At 38.1% G+C, this 17,777-nt stretch overlaps 1 protein-coding gene across 3 annotated transcripts in view; it reads left to right on the top strand.

Moving 5' to 3' along the window:
* LOC143180522 (uncharacterized) overlaps positions 1–17,777 on the top strand; it is a 125,987-nt gene that overhangs the window by 33,957 nt on the left and 74,253 nt on the right. For 2 of the 3 annotated variants that reach the window (XR_013002141.1, XR_013002140.1), the window contains exon 3: positions 4,319–4,383. The exons of the other annotated variant lie outside the window; for it this stretch is intronic. The gene's annotated coding sequence lies outside the window, so the exon portion shown is untranslated. The remainder of the gene's footprint in view (positions 1–4,318; positions 4,384–17,777) is intronic. 3 annotated transcript variants of the gene reach the window in all.

Genomic DNA, 17,777 nt, shown 5'->3' with positions numbered 1-17,777 from the left:
AACGCTTCGCGAGCCAATGTTATTACTAGAATCGGGATAAGGCTGGAGCATCGGGAACCGAGATAGACGAGTCGCGGGGATACCCGAATGTTGGACCTCTGGCTCCCCGACTTAGCAAATCTCCATAGTGACGCCCCAGAATGCAGATTCCCTTCGTTTCCCCTTGGCTTTCTTCTTCCCTTCTCCCATTCGCATCTCCCTCCTTCGAGCCCCTTTTATCTCTTGTCTCCCTTTCTCATTTTATTCGACACCTCGTTTCCCCTTGTTCCTCTACGCCTGGGCCCGTTTCCTTTTTTGCTTTGTCGACGACGCTTGGGTGACTTTTCCCGTCGCCGCGTATGCCGATTCAACTGTATCGCGGCAGCCGTCGTTATCGATCAAACTTGCTCCACTATCGCGAGTAAGGGGTGGTTTTTTATCGTGGCAGATTAGGCCAACGTACATGAAGCGATTTTACAGCGGTTTTGATCCAGTGATGTCTCAAAATCTTACGATTGAAACTGCACATCTTCGTTAACACGTGAGGAGAAAGAACCGACGTATCGGCATTCGGTGTGACATCAGTTGCTCGTGTTCTGCGTTGTCATATGTTTCTCTTTGGTTTCCCAATTACAAACAACGAGGACAGACGTATGATCGCAACGAGATCGTGCGTCAGAATATCGCTCGTGTGCATCGCGCCACAGAACGAAGTAATGAGAAAAAATGTCTGTGTTGTGCCATGATTGAAGTATCAGAGTGCCATCTCTTTAGTGTCTAATACACGTAAAAGTCGTTCCAAGTGGATAAAAAACTAGTTAAAGAAGAAACAAAGACGTAGCCATATTTCTGTTTTAAATGAGCTAAAGGACGAGCCTGATGATTTGGATAAAAATTCGTTTCCTAATAATCGCGTATCAGTATGAAATGACATTATGACATGATTGAATTTTTCAAATTTGAATTTTCAAATTGATCTGCGTGCAAAAACTGAACATCGATGCTATACAATTGATTTATCACATGTGAATTTCGATTTTCATTGAGAAATCGCTATTGTAGGAGTCCGTCATATATGTGTCACTAACGTGACGTTTTCTTTACAAATTTGATCCATGGCGGAGTAAAACCGCGATAAAATCGCTTCGTGTGCGTTGGCCTGTTATGTCAATGAACGAACGCCTTCTAGACAGCGACAGACATATGGTGGAGCAGGATGTATGTATGTACATACCGTGGGACAGTGTCACTGATGCATAGGCATGTTGGCCAACTGTGAGGAGGCAGAAGCCAGTGGGGCCTATCGATGAGGTCCGTTTGATCATATAGGGGAGAGTTATCTAAATCGCACCATTTGCATATAGGTATGATAGTTTTCGTTATATGGAGTTTTTGTGTGATGCTAATTCATTTATAGATTAATTTGTTGAATCTTTTTCTAAATACTTTTTTATAAGGTTTTGTTTATTGTTGTGTAAACGGTGTGGTTTAAACAATCTATTTCCTAAATCATAACATGTCAAAAATATTAAACTTGGATATAGAAATAGAAATAAACATATGAATGAGGTGAAGAATCTTTTATTTATGCATATTTTCATGGTACGTAAGCACTATGTAACGTTTAAGGGTAGTTTAAGGGTAATATTTACTAATATTAATTCATATCTTATAGTGAATCGTAAATTATTAATAACGTCTCTGGGCAAACATATCGGCATTAAAAGAATAATACAGGTTTTATGCAAGATAGTTAGAAAGGAACATTTGCTCACATAGGTACTCCTTGTTATGGTCTTCTAACTTGTTCCCAGCAACGAACTTATAAAATATAAAATACACGTTTTATAAAACATACATACATTGACAAACCTAATTTACTTTACCAAAAGAGATACTCAGAAAAAAAGGAACAACAGTTTTAAAAAATAATACAAATAGCCATGAGTTTATAATGAGCAGAAACTATGTTATTCTTTACAATTGATATACACAAACTTATTTCAACTATATTTTGAAATATATTTCTCGTGTTTTTATTCAGTGTGTTAGTATTTAATTCAATCAAGTATTTTGAATTGATTATTTCAATACACACATAAATATCTATACTCCAAAAGTTGTAAATGAATAGAATTCGGTCGCGCCTGTTAACCCATTCAGTGCAGGAAGAAGAACAACCGAAGAAAGAGGAAGAAAAATATGAAACATAGTCCAAGTTGTAGTTCATTAAAACTTTTATAGTTTATGAGAATAAACTTTACTATTTAGCAGTTTCTCAGTCACGATTAGATGGATTCAACACCACTGTTCATATTTTATCCTACAGAAACCTCATCGTCAATTATACAAAAGTGGTGCTTGAAGTAGTGCCCAAGTTACTAAAATAACGAAAACATGATAAGAAAAAATTTATATCCTCTCTAATATAGCTTCTGATGGAGCTGCAATTAAATTAAAATGAAGATCTTAACTTTTATGTAAGCATATTAGCTTTTATGAAATGCATGTATAAAACAGCTTACAGTTTTGTTATTCAAACTTACAATAGAAAAATATCAAGACAAGTTTGAATTCTGCATATCTCGATCACTATAGGTTAATGCTTATTCTGGATGTCCACTGTACAAAAATCTATGTCAACTACTTAGTCCTTACTACACGTTGCCCGAGATTTCAAAGCAATTGTTTAGTCACGCTAACAATTCAGTCACTACGTAAATACTCCGCGATTGGCTTCAGCTAGTAACAGCAGGTGGTGGAAACAGATCACGCGGCAGCAGGCATGCAGACAAACTCACCTTTAAGGGGCCTCAAATACGCGATAACGAAGAAAAACGATAGTTCGATCGATAGCTAGGCTGCACTCCCCAGGACGCTTCTCCTCGAGAAATTCGCCAGCGCGGAGGCTAGGTGGGGATGAAATCTGGTTACATAAGGAAAGGGGAGCAACCTCGGGGTAGACGCGGGGTCGCGCAACGATCGGGATTGCAACAAACAAGTATCTGCTAGAGAGAAAGAGAGGCCGTGCGAAAGGGTAAATCTTGGCAGTGCAGTGGAAAGTGCAAGGTTAGGTTATGCCGACGCCGGACAGATGGATCCATCGCGGATGGATGGATAGGAACGAGTGCGTGGTTCGAGGTTGGTCTCGTAAAATATGCAAGCTGCAATCACGTCTCTTGAATAGAAAAGGTCAGGAGCAGGGAGAAGGAAAAGGAGAAGAAGACCGCCTCGTCCGTCGCGAAGGGGTGGGAGAAGGAGAAGTGGGAGGGGAGCAGACGGAGAGGGAAAGGGAGCAGCGTGGTTGTGAAGTGAAACGTGGAAAAGGGAAAGGGGAAAGTGGAAAGAATGGTGGGTGGGGGATGATAGCGACGTTGGGAGTAGCAGCTAAAGCGCCAACACAGACAGATATGGCCGGTGAGGGGAGAGCACGGAGGGAAACGGCAAAGGGGTGGATGCCAGAGGGAGAGGGACGCAAAGTGGAAAAGGAAAAACGGTAGCCTGCACGCGTTTCGAGGAGCAGCGGCCGTATTACTGCTGAAACTGCGAGTCCCTCTCGCGTCTGCTTCGCTGCGTTCGCAAAAAATTTTCATAACTAACCGATCTACCGCGATTCCGCGTGGCTTCTCGAGTCCGCCACTCTGGCGTATAGTCGGCCAAAAAATACCTGACGCTCTAACCTAGGCGCATTGCTAGTAACAGATCCTACCAGTTTCTTCCAGACCCGCGATTGATCGTATTGGCGCTGCCTCTCTGCTAGGAAAATATTTTGTCGCCAACTGTACGGGCTCGGTAGTTTGCACGCGTTCGCAGTGGAGCTATAATCCGCACCGAGACCTCGATCTGCGTGACACGAGGGCTGGCGATCGCGTTGCATTGTCAGACGACACTGCCAGAGGTAAAGAAACGCCTCTACCTCGGCGAGATTGAAAAGAAAAATGAACAGGGGAAGCAGGCTGTGTTTCTCAACGAAGGAAACAGCGAGGATCGACTCGTCGGGATGGGACGGGATGAAATGGAGTAGGATGGGGTGGGCTGGGCGGCTCTCGAGCATCGGGCAAGCGTGGCTGAAGAGATTCAGTTGGGAAAAAACGCGAGCGAGTCTCAAGTGGCAGCACTTTGCTAAAATATGCACGATCTAGGCAGAGTTGCCAGTCGTACTATCCCGTTGCTTACGTAATAAGCGTAAACGCCGGTCTCGAGGGACGCGATCGAATCCCCTGAACGCTGAGAATGGCTTTATTCGCCTCCGCTTGCGCCAGCTTCGTCCTGGCCTCGCACCCGCCTCCCCCTTCGTTGCGGTACCGCCAAAATTCATAGAGTGCTTCGCTTGTTTCAGGCCAGAGGCGGTCGATGCCTGATGGCGTGGTTTGGAACTCAACGCTGGAGAAATCCTCCTCCAGAGTAAGTAGATCCCTCGCAGAGTCGCCAGTGCACTGTGCTCGCGAGGGAACCACCAGAGATGTAACTCTCACTTTTTAATGAGCTTCTGCACAGCGATAGGGCTTGAAATACTGAACCTGGTGATATAGGGTTTTAGGTGTGGACGGTTAATAGTTCAGGAGATACTTTATGCTGAAGTTGTAGAGCTGTAGTTATGTTAATGGGCACGCTTATGGTGAATAAACGCGTGGCACGAGCGGTTTTGTCCCTGGCTTTTTGAATACAGAGTCGAAGTTAGTACCCGATGGATTAGCAAGTAGGTTTGGTATGATATTTGTAATACTAATGGGTAAATCAATATTTCTTCAGTATATCTTACCTAAAAACAGAATTTTCATAGCATATTGGATATAAACTCTTGTGTAAATATTATTAGAAAAGTTAGAATGTAGTGTAAATCATCAAATGTCGTATAAGTAGATAAACTCTGAGTTCTAAGTAAATTAAGGTGCTAAAATGTAATTTTGAAACAATTGAATGTCTTAAGATATACATCAAATTTAAATTTCTTGTTACATATCTAAAGTCCAATATCACTATTTAGCTTCTTTATTGTAAGTTTTATCACTGTGCTAAAACTCATGAAAAGGGTTTTCTACTATAGAACATGTTGTTTAAAGCTTCCTTTGCCTTTTATTTACAAACAAATCAGAAAACTTCTGCTCGTCAGTATTTGTGTATATATTTATTTATATTTCAATACTAGTATACAACTTTAATTAAAATTGAAGAAAATGTAATGCAATCACTTAAGAAAGAGTATTTAGATTTCTCTGATTTCAATTATTCTCTTTGTCAGAAATAAAAAAAAATTAAGAAAGTTCTTAATTTGAATGAGTTTAACAACTTCATCTGCCCGAATAAAAGAAAGAAATGGCGGTACTTTGAAGTTTCACCATCAATTACTTCATTTTCTTCAAACCATTTACCTACCAATAGATTGAAAAATTTTCATTAATTCTTAAAAGTCAATATGTTAAGTAGATTATAATATATCATGAAAGTCTCAAGAAGATTTATTTTATAATTAATTACATGACAGTGTCTCCATTTTCAGTTTTTTTAGAATAAATTTGTGAATCTTCCAGAAATATAAATAAATATCTATAAAAATTCTAACGACCAAAAGATTCTACAGTTTATTTATAAAAAGCTGCAAAAGAAACCTAAGAAGACACGTGTTACAGTAGAAAACCGTTTTAAAAATCGAGAGTCAGAAACATCCCTTGTCAGCTTTCCAGGGCTCCTGGTATCCTCGCCAGGTCCCGTACTAGTCTCAGAGTCCTCGAGTCACTCACGATCTCGCCGAAAGAAATAGTGGTCGCGTTCGGGCCGACATTGGCCTTCGATTCGGCACTCGGAAAGGGGAATAAGAGAAACGAGTGGAAGGCTGGCTCTCTCCGACTGCGAAATCGATGAGCACGCTACTCCCACGACGGCGGCCCCCTCGAGCTCGATGGGAAAGCGGAAGACGGAGGCTCGAGTCTTGTCGGATCGTGGCATCTTTGATCAAAGTCCCGCGTCTCGATTGGACGCTCTGTCGCGATTCTGATTATGAATAATCGAGGGCCTGGTCCCGTGGAAATTCGCCCCGTAAGCGGTATCACGGCTCGATGAGCGTAGGCACCAACTCCTCGCCGCTATCGATCTCGCTCGTCTGCCTAGACAAGGCGCGAGGGACCCTGTGTCGCGTTCCATCCGTTGTTCGGCCCGTTTGTGAAGAAGGCAAACATCTCGTTATCGGCTGCGTCGTGACCCGTTCCTCGCTCCTGGCCCCGTCTGGCTCGGTCGAGTTCACGGGGAACAGAGGAGCCAGATGAAAAGAATGCGTCCTTCCGTTTCCACGATCCGATTAATACGCGACGCAGCGGCACGGATTAATTATCAGTTATTGCTCCTCGGGGAGAGGAAGCGAGAATGAGAATGGGAGAACAGTGGCGAAGGGGATGCCGAGGGGGGGGCTATGAAGGCGCGGAATGGGAGCCGAGCAAAAGAGTGCGGGTAGCCTGTATCGGGCAGCAGACCAATTAACTACTTAGGCAGGCTTTCATCGGTTCGACAATCGGACGGATCGATTCGAGGTGAATAACTTTTCTAGTCGCCCGCTGCGCGTACGTTCCGTGACCGAGATAGACACGCGCGTCTGCTTCCGCTCGCTGGATTCTTTTCAGCTCTGGTCAGGTTCCAGTCGATCTCGCGAATCGGCCTCTATCGTCTATTCACGCGAAAGGATCTCGCCCCCAGCTCGGCGGGTAAATAGACGAACGGGGAGATGGACGGCGAGCAGCTTTTTAATTCGAACTTCTGAGGGGTCTGTTCGTTGGTCGAGCAAACGTTGTTTCGCGGATAATGCGCTGGATCGCCGAAATCGCTTTTCCTTCCCTTGCTCCGTTTCTTGATGCTGGAGTGGGTCGATGTCTGGGTCGCATTGGGATTCTCCTTCTGCAGGGATGAAAGGGTTCTTAATCCCTTTTAATGTTCATCTACGGTTATTGTTATTGTTTATTGTCGAGGGCAAGTTTCTGGTGAATGCGAGGGGAATCTGTAGGAGGAATATAAAGTAGAATTGAAAATTGAGGGAAAGAACTTTTCCGTCAGAATGAAGGAAAGATGAATGATGGAAGATAGGGAAGAAAAAAGAATTGTGGTAGATTGGCAAGATGTATTTCGTGATAAAGCGTTTTAAACGCTATTGGTAGAAGCACGAGGAAACTCAGAAGGAGGTCGATGTTATTGAAGTCCAAGCTGGCGAGATTCTATATATAAGTTGTTTCAACCGGATCACTGATTGTGTACAATTGGTCCAAAAATACTTTGTGTTCCACAAGTGCATTGCTAGTAATATAAATAGCTTATTGTTGATCCTACCCGTTTTTGGCAGGTCAGCGGTAGGTCAATGATCGATAAGTACCTTAATCAGTTATTGAATTGATTTGGAAGATCAATTAGCGATAGGTATTTTTTAGACGAATGTTTGAATACACGTCCAGTGCACGTATGAACGTGTTAATTCGTAACCTTAAATACTGTACAGTAAATGATCTGAATAGTACTGCATTTATTTAGTGTTTATTTATTGTGAATAATATAATGTGGAATTTGGACAAAAGAAATAAGTCAGAAATACACTGAGTTAATTTTTGATAATTTTTGAAATAGAAACAGTTACTTCAGCTATTTCAAATTATTTTAGTGACTCGTTTAGTGTCATCATTATCGCGTTAAAATTGGCAGATCTAAAAATATATAAAATTAAAATTCCTTTTAATAAACGGAAAAATTATTGTAATAAATTGTCAGCTTTTACTATGGTTGTTAATTGAAACTCGAAGTAAAGATGAAAATATAAATCATTTTGACATAGGTCTTTGTTATTATATTGATTTTCTTTTAACTTCATCGATAATTTCTGAAATTCAATTTATTTGATAAAGTCAAGAGACTTCTCTTTAAAAATACCATGAATACTTTATTGGTATTCATTTCCACAGTTATTCGTGATCCCTTAAAAGCAAAAAGAGGACGATTCATTGATTCAAGATATTTCTAGGCAATATGCTGAAGCCAATATATTGACTTGTGGGTATCAAGAGAGTTGAAAGGCCATTTATAAGAAGAATCTATGGCTTAGTCAAAGCTCTTGAAATCTTCTAGGTATCCCCTGATAAACACCCTTTCTTTACAAAATAAAATCGTACTCACACACATATTTCCTGCACTAAAAGCCAATTTTTAACTCAAGTATATTTAGTTTTCAAAAAATCAAGGAGGTTTTGGAAAAACTGAAAACTACTATTTTAGGCTTTTTAGCATTATATTAAGAGATTTTTTCAATAAAGTACAGTTATAATATGCTGGTCTTTTTGGGGAAATGCACATAATACGCAAAAATACATTTACAAATTTCGAAAGTAAAATGCACGTTATTATATTTGGGGAGTAAAATAAACTTTATTTAATGTCTGTCCTTTAGTTGCTTTTATGATAATATGAATTTATATAAACATTATTGAGATTATAATATTTTTAAGATGATCAGTGTCTGTTCTTTTACTAGGTATTAATTTTTAAATAATGATAAGATGACATAACAAATCCTACATTATAGAATGATAACATATTCATATTTTTAGTAACATCCATGTGCATGAAGAACGTGGAAAATTGCATGACAGCCGACGTGTTAAAATATAATTATTATTCTTTCGATAGAGCACTTGAAATTAATTGACAACGAAGACTCGCGAAATATTGCAGAGTGCTTCTTATGAAAGACATCATCCACCCGATAGACACTAATTTTGATGAAACTTTCCACACAAAAAGACTGAAGGCTAAAATATTATATATATGCATATGGATGTTCTCAATGAATAATACTAAAATAATAATAATAGTAATGTAATATTTTCCCATACAAACTTTAACATAATATCACTAACACATATACCTATCATAAAAAAAAAGATAGATCTAATTTCTTACGCCCTATCCTCTCAATAAAAATAATCCATAGAATTAAAAAACATAGAAAAGCTAGCTTCATGATTAACCTTTTATTCCCTGGAATAAGCAATTACTCTTCCATTACTCCTCCCTAAACCATAGAACGCATTGTTACGTCGTCATCCTGCAAAAAGCAGATAAAAATAGGAAGCGGAGATGCTCGAAGCCTCCCCTCGTTATTAGCACATTTAAAACGGCGCACAGTCCTCGGCAATCGAACAACAAAACGCAGCCGATTAAACCATCGAAATTCTCGCGGGCCATCGATCAGCTCGTCGACCCGTCATTAGGTCGTCGATCGGCGTGTATCCGCCGCGGAAAATCCACCAGCTAATATCCCCCGTCGAGATTGGAGGTGCGCGATTACGAGGGGGATCGATCGGCCGCAACGGAATCCATAGGCTTAATTAGAAATTGGACCATCCAGCGGAAATTGCTCGGAATCGAAATTATTGCGCCTCGATCCGACGAATCTGTCGTCGACGGACGGGGGATCTCTCTGTGACCGCGGGTGGAAAAGTGGCGTGTCTGACGCGTGGAAGGATTCAAGGAATCGACGGCAGCCGAGTGGTATCGGGCCAGGGTTCAACGTCCTCTGGAGACGCGCGCGACCTACGATAGCTGGGATAGGTAGAGGAGTCGCGGCGGTGTCGCTTTATTCGGTAATTGACAGGGCCGAAAATCCTGCCAGACGCTAGGAATTGCATTATCTCAGAGAGCTCCGACGTTAATATCGCCGTCCATCCTGCTGCCTCGCGTGTCCTTTGCTGAAGTATCCGATACCGACGGAATACCGGATGGAAGCTCTCCTCGTTCGGAAAGGAAAACCTTCGAGGAGCTTCCGAGCGAATTAATTGTGTTACGGGAATGACATTTTCCATGGGCGAGAGGAGGGCACTGCTTCGAGGCTCTTGCGCTATTGTTGGGTCCTTTTGCATACAGGATGGTATACAAGATGATTTATGAAAGGGAGAGAAGGTGGGAATATGGGCCACTTTTTGTGTTTTGAGGAGAAAAGATATATTAAATATATAAAAATTGGGTGAACGAAAGATGAAAGTGGTAGCTCATAAATTTGAGACAATGTATCATTTTAAATTCAACTAGAGTAAGTGTACCTAATACTGGATATTAGTCATGTCCTTAAAAAATGAAATGCAAAACAGCGAGCAAATGGCCAAAGTGATAGTAGGAAATGCCTTCTTTACTTTTGCAGTTTGGCCATTATGTTGCATTTTATTTGTTAAAGATATAGCTGATGTCTAATATTAGGTACTGTTTAGTATTAGGTACACTTACTCTATTTTGAAGTTATGTCGCTTTTACAAAATTGTGTCAAAAACATGGTTTTAGAAAGTGGAGTGGTAACATGGACCAGAGCTGAGCAAGTATAAAATGCTAAAATGATTCTTTTGCGGATTTCGTATTTTAATATTAAAACAAGTTTTTTCTTGTAATTAATGAAATTCTGTATAAGTTTGATATTTAATGAAAGTTTTCTATTTTGACAAACATTATAAATAAAAGGGTCACTTTTAGATCCAGGGTATAAGGAATGAGCTCATTCTTGAAACAAAGGAAAAGAACAGAACAGAACATGATAAAGTAACAGCATCACCAGGAAAATATTACCACCTTCTACCATTTTTCAGAATAATTTCGAATTTAGAAATGTCGACATGAGAAAGATAGTTTCAAATAACTAAATACACAACATTTTGAAGCTCAATATTGTGACTAGTTATGTTTCTATAATTAACATTTAACATTTGTTAGTTAATATGAGAAACATATGAATTAATCTCATCATGAAAAACTTTTTAGAATCGCGCCAGTTCTGCCTGAAAGTATTAAAGGACATCAATTGATGTGTTTACTTCAGTTTCTGACATATCCCAGCAGTTATTAAAGAAATAAGGACCTGGTTCATACTACCGTGGTCCACAAACTCACCTTCACCTCTATATCTCCACACATTGGAAGCTGAATTTATAGACACACTGGAGTCAATAAAAAATGTCAAGTGAACATACGTCCTACTTACCTTAATCTTTGAGTTATGGGTGGTTAAAGAAAATGTTGGAACACTTTTCCCATCTGGGTTAAATAAGATATTTATTTTCATTTCTTTTACGGAATTTCCTATCTTCGTGAACTAATGGATAGGCCAGTGTGGCCTTATCGTACGACTTCCACCATCCTTGATTTAAATTCGTTGGATTTTTATTTTCGAAGCCATTTTAAATATATTCTGCATTCAACGCGAGTGAACAATATGCGCAATCTGCAACAAAGGATAAAAAATGGATTTAAAACTACGTATGTCATGGCAGGATACGTGCTTTTAATTTCAGTCCGTCCCCTATAGTTTTATTACTTACCATTAGCTTCGTACTGTCAGTTCTGTTGCCAAATAACTTTTTTACAACTTTCGGTCTGATAGGTTTATCATTTTACGGGATATTGTAAACGGTTTCGAGTAAGTTTTATGACGGTGACGAAAAAATATTGACCACTTAACTTCCTACCCTGGGTGGTAGAAGCATTCTAAAGAAATGAAACTACCAATAGAAATTCCCAGAAATTTCAATAGCCAATGACATCCGTGACAGAATTTCTTAATGTTGATTTCCCCATCCCTGATGTCGTGACGTGACCCCTCTCCAACCTACGAAGGTTTCGTTGTACCCCTGAAATAGCAGAAGTGTTAGATTCATTTTGGAGCTCACCAAATATACATTTAACCTAAAATCCGGGTCTTGACTTTGAAATTCTTTAATAAGTTACGAGTGACGACTTTAGAAACTGTGTTACACATTATCTTATGTGTTCACAACAGACTATTTTCGAGTGAGTGCGAAAGTCAGTGTCAAAGTGTGTAGATGTGCGCGCTGAGGTGTGAGGTGGACAGTTCCGTCATTTTCTTTAATTATTCATAACTGGAAGCCTAAGGTATGTAGAACCATATACTCATATGACGTTTCTCACTTGCTTTAGCGTCTGTATTCACTCCATGAAATATGAACATGCATTTATGAAACTTCTGATTCATAACAGTAGGCAGTAGAAGTAACCGTATTAGTCAGACACAACGAGAAACACTATCTTTCCTATATGTTGACATATGATTTTTTAATGGCATGCTTCAACGTTATAATGTGTTCTATAGATTGTAAATGTGTGCTGTATCATAGACGAGTACATTTTTTTTTATTAAAAAGGAAATATTCATCAAAATAATCTCACTTTGTCTGGTAGATTTATTTATAGCATAGAATATTCAACTGTTTATTTCAGATAGTAAAATGATTATATTCAAAATTATTCTTCGTAACAAAATAAAATAACTATAATAATAATACTGCGGATTTTTATGCATTTATGAAAAATGTTAGTATGTAAGAAAAGTATAGTGATCATAATATAATACACAAAAGCGTACAAAATATCGAGAGTTCATTTCATAATATTTGGAGGATAAAATGAATTTTTAATTATAATCCGCTTATTTGCTTATATTAATGTAAACAAGAATTTGCTTAAACATCCGCAGTTTAAAAATAATATTTCAAATAAAATTATTTCAAAAGATCCAGATCAATTTCATCTAACCTTAACTAGAGTAAAACTTCCTACTTTATTCGAGGAATGCTACTACAATTAATAACACTGAAATGTACATGAGTAACTGAACACGAGTGTACCTTAAGGAGCTTTCAAATATCATAAAAATGTCCTATAAATAAGGAATCCTAGGCTGTCGTCTCAATTTACTATTCACTCTAACGTGTTGAATTCGAAACGTTTCATTATTATTATAGCTATTGAGAAAGCGTGCAATACGTGCCTGTATGCACGCGAGAGGGAGGGAAGTCGGCGAACGGTATTGGCTTCGATAGTGAAATCGTCGAACCGATGCATTAAAAAAAGTATATGCGGTAGAAGTCGATCGCGGCGTTGGTGGTTTCGATTTTTCTATTTCACTCGGCGTGGTCACTTTTTTCTCGATCGTAGCCTGCAGGACTTTCCATGGCGGTGAACTGTATCGGCTACTGGGTGACGGTGCCACGATCCTCGGCGATATTAGCTTACGAATCCACGGGGGAACTGAGCGCATTTCTAACTGGTTTTCGCTCGGCGAGTCGCCCTTTCGCGTCGAATATCTCTGTTTGAGGAGGGAACTTTAATCTGACGCGTTAATAAGATGGGGTGCAGCGTAATTTTAATTATTATGGGGCGATAGAAAATTATTTTATTCAATTTCGTGGATTCTGATTATTGGGGTAAACGAAGCTCACTAAATTTTTTAAATATTTCCTAATTTATATTTATAAACATAAAGTGATTTATGATTTTCTCTTTTACATGTTGATACGGATATTATTGTAATTTTCTGTACGTATACAATTTTAAATATACAATTTTCTGTATACTTTTTGTGTAAGTACCTATATTTGTTGCTTTAAAGGTAAACATAAATCACACATTTTGAGTTTCAAGAACTTTAAGTTTGAAGTTCTGAATCTCAATTCTGTATTATGCTCACGTCTTTTATATTCACATTTTTTAAAATTTGATTTCCTTTTCTGTGGCTACCAAGCAATATGTTTAAGTTATAACTAAACACAGATATTTGATGGTTCAACAACGTACGTAGTTTGATATTATTTTACATCATTTTTAAAGGCACGTGTGTTTTATTTATCTTAAATACTTTAAGGGATTAACATCTTTGAAAGCTAGGAAATAAAATAGTAATGAAATTTTTGCTTAGTAATTTAATATTAGTCACTTATACCAGTGTATAAAGCAAATCAAAATCTTATTTCAGTTAAAACACAGATGGTGCTAGAAATAGCCGATCCAAAAATTTTGGTAACAGGTTTTTTCTGTCGCAACTGGTACCTCTGTTATTTTTATAAATTTGAACAAAAATAAGACCAAGTGAAAAACATTCTCGAAGAAATTGCAATCTAAAAAAAGAACAAAAAAACAATCTTGTGAATAGAATCTTGCGTCATAGTTCCTTTAAAAAAATATTGTGTACGTTCAAATTCAAAATGCCAATCGTTAATATTTCTTGTGGTAGTCAAGTTAAATAAGTATCCATACATACAGATGTTCAAACAATTTAGGATAGCCAAAATAGCTAAGAATATTTCCCCTCTTGTGACTTCGTCTCTATACACACGTACAAACAGTAACTTGCATGTTTTATTGTAGAGTCCATTTACTTCTTGTTTATCTCTCTATTATTTTAGAAGATATTTCCTTTAATAAACTAAAGTAGTATTGTATATTTCGAATATGCTTACTCCAATTTTTATGAAATTATTCTATCATCCAGTTCTTAAATTATCTATCTGCAGATTAAACATTGCTTTGATATTATAAATAAGTATCTATACATAGAGATGCTCAAATAATTTAGGGTAGTCCAAATAGCTAAGAGTAATATTTCTGCTCTTGGGACTTCATCTGTACATCCAATTACAGGTAGTAACCTACATATTTTATTGTAGATTCCATTACTTCTTGTTTACCTCTCTATTATTTTAGAAGATACTTCCTTTAATAAACTAAAATAGCATTGCATACTTCGAATATGTCAACTACAATTTTTATAAAACTACTCTGTCATCCAGTTCTTGAATTATTTATTTTTAGATTGAACATTGCTTTGACATCATTCCATAAAATACACCTTCGAAGAATCAATCTTCTAAATTGAATTTTCACTCTTAATGGAGTTTAGAGATCGGGGTTTATTGCACTCTGCTCTAGCACCTGATAAAAATGTACCTCAGTAACCCCGAGGTTAAAATGAGAGCAGATATCGAGTAGCGTCGAGTTTGAGAGGGACTGTCGAGAAAAGCGATGTTCCCGACACAAAGCTAGCGTAACGCGAAATTGATCTCAAAGCGAAGGATGTCTCTGCTGTTTGTCTACTCGCCCTTAGGCTCGAAATTGGGTTGACGTTAATCTGCTCAGATTGAAAAGCGAGTGGAGCGAATGCGTGAAATCAAACTCTTGCTCGACTTCGTCCGTGAAGGGGAGCGAGCAATTTATTCAACCTTGCCACGTGTCCGAGTGTCTGCGCATTTACTGTTTCAGTTGAGATGACAGACTAATTACCGTTTACGTAGGAGTGACCGTTAGAAGATGGAGTAAGGAGAGGGCTAATTAGGGAGCGATCTTTTAGCGACGTTAAAAAGCTAGGGAACGTAATAGAACATTGTATTTCAACAAAATTTTACTAAATAAGAATTTTAGAGACGTAGAAACTTAGAGTACGTAGTTACATTGAGGATTGAGTAAATTTTATTTAAAACTGTAGGTATACTAATACACGATATTAAGAAAGATTTGAAATATGAGTCGTGAAAAGCATAATATGGAATTCTTTTCTAAGAAATATCTATTGAATCTTGTAATAAACTTGGAAAATCTATATTTTTGTAACGAAGTGTACAATATGAAGTGGGTTCTGGAAAAGTTATTTTTTATTTTTATTGAATTCATTTGTAGATAATATAAAACAAATTGATGTATTCATTCGTATGTGTATATAACATTAGTATAAAATGTACAGGTACATATTACTTCATGATTTAATGTTTCAGAACACATAAACTTAATATCGGGACTTAATGTACTGTATAAAAATAATGAAGTACAAAACTGCAGGTAATTTACAATTAAAATGAAATTTCTATGTTTTTATACGCTTTTTACCTATTATTTTTTTATGGTTATTAATTACTAAACTTATGTCTACATGATATGAAACACTATGTATAACACATAAAGTAATAGAATTTTAATCGTTAGCTTGATCCAAAACACTGATCCAACAACTATCAATTATACAATACTTGTATAATTGTATAATTGTTAATTATACGAAACTCATGCCAATTAGAATAAAATAAACTTACAGTATAAATATAGCTTATTAACTCTGGTAATATTAAATAGATTTTAATAAAGATTCACCAATGATTTTCCAAACAGTAGAATGTAACCATGTCTAAATTATAATTAAATATTCAGAAACTTATTTAATGAAAAGAATAGAATGTTACTCTGCCTGTGACGCATATTTCGTATTCAAAAGTTTCAAAGTTAAATATTAACAAGTAGTAAAAATCCCGCAATATGCATAAGGAAAAAAGCTCATTACTAGATCGTGAATATTTATGAAATAGAAGCAGAAATTTTATTTCAATTTAAAAAAAAAATATAACAAACACGTATTTTAGATATTGTATATCTAATAATATAATATAACAATATAATAGTATAATATTTGCAAATTGTGTATTCTTGTCCTTTAGAAAAAGTTTCCCAGTAGTCAGTACACATTAAATACATAGTAAGTAATCATTTATTTCTTGATGACTCCTGTCACTCATAGCATACTCATTAATGTCTTACTTTAAAATTCAAGGCGAACTTCCTAAATTTTACAACATTCATTTACATTAATTAATTATTCTTTACAATACTATCACCGACCTATCCAACACATAATTTTTCTTTCACGATGACACGAATGTTTCCTAGAGCTATAGCCTCGCCAGGCCCAGACTTTTAAAGCGCACGCGTTTCTTTGTATTCAAATCACAAGCATGACGATGGCCCATTGCGATCCCCGTTCTGTTCACAGCTCGGCATCGAACGAGCCTGGTATCGTTTCACTCTCGTGGCAAGGGCGTCCTTTTGCTCGAACAATTGTGGCGCGACGTACAGCTAAATGCTTCGTTAAAAGAATAATTGATACTTGACGCGTTGAGTACTGAAGAACGCTTAATACCCACTGTTGCATAACCTGCGACTTAGACTTCAACCCTAAAATTTCGGATCTCTAAGCATCAGAAACTTTCGGTCCCAGACCTGATTCGCCCCGAGTCAGCAAAACCCCAACCGAGGCTCGAGCACCAACCCACCCCTAGCGATAACTGAACTAATTTCTCCTAAATAAATTCGCTAAAATAAAGTCACTGCGTGTCTACATAAATTTTGTTATTAGTTGAACGCCTGCGATCGATCCCGCGAGGATGCTCCACATTCGCGCTCTCACCCTCTGTATCGGGAAAAGTAAGCGCGTAAACACGCGAAAATTCGATTTAGTAGGCGGTCTGCGCGCGCATGCATATTCCCGAGTCTAGCCAGCAGGTAATCCGATGAAGAGCTTCGGGGATGGGTCTGGGGACGATTAGGCCATTAGCCGACGCGTTAACGTGATTTGTTTCGTAGCCAGAGGGCCTCGGACCTTGTTACGCGACGGTTTAACCGGAGGTTATTTTCCTCAAGAATCGTCGCCCTCGGATCGAGTCGATGGGGGCGATATCATTACGCGAATTTCACGACGGAAGTTTCGCCCGATCGCAGTTCCGCTGCACGTCAGAATTTCAGGGTCTCAATGGTAGCCTCAGTCTTTGAATGCTGAAGTTCGAATACTTCGCACGTGCCCTCTGCGGAAATCCTGTAGTCGTATCTGTGAACCGTATTCACTGACGCCTATAGGCGTCCAACGCACAGAGTGTATTGATCGTCAAAATGCCTATAGAAGATACGGATGCCTATAGAAGTCAGAGAGTAGAAATTGCTTGAAATATGAGATCGCAATATTCGATGATGGACACGTAATGGGTGTGTTAAATCTTGTGTGTTCAAATAGCTACTGCAGTTCTACTACTCTCCATGCATAGTATAACTCAATTCATTTCTGTTACATAATGTACGTTACGCAGGACGTATTTTCATTGAAGAATTTATGCTTCTAATATTATTACTAAAAGGTAGTGAAGTTTATGTGAATCGAATGTTTGCTAATGAGAAGCTTC

Source organism: Calliopsis andreniformis, chromosome 6 (assembly GCF_051401765.1).
Source record: "Calliopsis andreniformis isolate RMS-2024a chromosome 6, iyCalAndr_principal, whole genome shotgun sequence".
Taxonomy (NCBI): Eukaryota; Metazoa; Arthropoda; class Insecta; order Hymenoptera; family Andrenidae; genus Calliopsis; species Calliopsis andreniformis.
The sequence above is the reverse complement of the archived record's forward strand: the minus strand, read 5'-3'. Positions and strand labels throughout refer to the sequence as shown.